This window comes from Aplysia californica, unplaced genomic scaffold (assembly GCF_000002075.1).
Source record: "Aplysia californica isolate F4 #8 unplaced genomic scaffold, AplCal3.0 scaffold00086, whole genome shotgun sequence".
Lineage (NCBI taxonomy): Eukaryota > Metazoa > Mollusca > Gastropoda > Aplysiida > Aplysiidae > Aplysia > Aplysia californica.
The window spans coordinates 446,668-447,905 of record NW_004797356.1 but is presented as its reverse complement, the minus strand read 5'-3'; the positions used below and the strand labels follow the sequence as shown (position 1 = coordinate 447,905).

Genomic DNA, 1,238 nt, shown 5'->3' with positions numbered 1-1,238 from the left:
AGAGGTAATCGACGCAGTGATCACAGAAACAGAGACAATATTCAAATCCTCGAAGCGGCACGGACAAGCCTATGCATACCGAGTTAACCCGATACAGCGGTCCATACGGAATTGTATCCACCCCAACCCCCACACTCCTGTTTTTCCATTACCCGAAGACAAACCTGAACGCTTCGAGATAAAGACAGCCCACTGAGCATGCCTTTCAGTGGTGAGCTAGAGTAAAGAAAAGGACAGTAAATGAAAGGGAAAGGCATGAAAGACAGAAATAAATAAAGAACGGATGAAAGCACAAATTGCTCACTCAAACCATCCGTGTCGAGAACTAAAAAAAAAAGATCAACTTCGAAAAACAAGCAGCAACAGCTAGATATCAGCAAGTTAACGACAATTCACACAACAAATCTAACTTCATAACAAGTGTCTGCAAAAAACCTCATCCAAAATGCTATCTTGTTAGTTTGTCAGAGTTTGACCGATTATTCGGCTTCTTGCACTGTATGCTTCCAGGAAAACCGAGAATGTTTCTGAGTGTTCTAGGGTGTGCTGAGGTAATAATAGAATTTAAAGCGCGTACAGCATGCTGTAGAGTGTGGATATGCGCTATATAAATGCAATCATAATATTTAGTGTTAACAGTCAAGCCTCTCTTGAATCCATTACATAATATAGCATGAAGTGGGCATAACAGCCCTCAAAAGGCTGTCGTCTCAGTATCATAATAATGTCGAAATTGTCTAAGACGGCCACCGGAGAAAAGTGTCCAACTTAGACTAGTGGCCATCTTACATAGCTTCATCCATCATCATAATGTGGTGTGGTTTAAAAATAATAAATATTTAAAAAACTACAAAGGAGGAAGAGGGGGAGATGGGAAGTGGCCGTCTGTACAGGTGACTCTCTTATACAGGTCGTGGTCGTTACAACAGATTCGACAGTATTAATTAAAAGAAGGAAAGAAAAAGAGGAGAAAGAAATCGGCACTTCGGGAAAGGTCAGGCAGACCTGACCTGAACCAATAAGAATCTGTCGATCTATAACTGACGATTACGCTAGGTCTGAGCGAACCGCGACATACACTCTTACATAGCATGCAATAATCGACCGCTCCTTTCAGCGATTGTCTGGGATTAAGTGCCCTTCTCTGGCCCCAGGCTGCTCTAGAATCGAAATTGATTCTCTATCTTTCTTTCTCCTTTTGGTTTTTTCCCTCTCTCTCTCTCTCTCTCTCTCTCTCT

General features: G+C 41.9%; 1 protein-coding gene across 1 annotated transcript in view; it reads right to left on the bottom strand.

Annotated features, from left to right (window-relative positions):
* Positions 1-1,238, bottom strand: part of LOC101855006 (echinoderm microtubule-associated protein-like 2) — a gene marked incomplete in the record, with an annotated part of 67,711 nt that overhangs the window by 66,082 nt on the left and 391 nt on the right.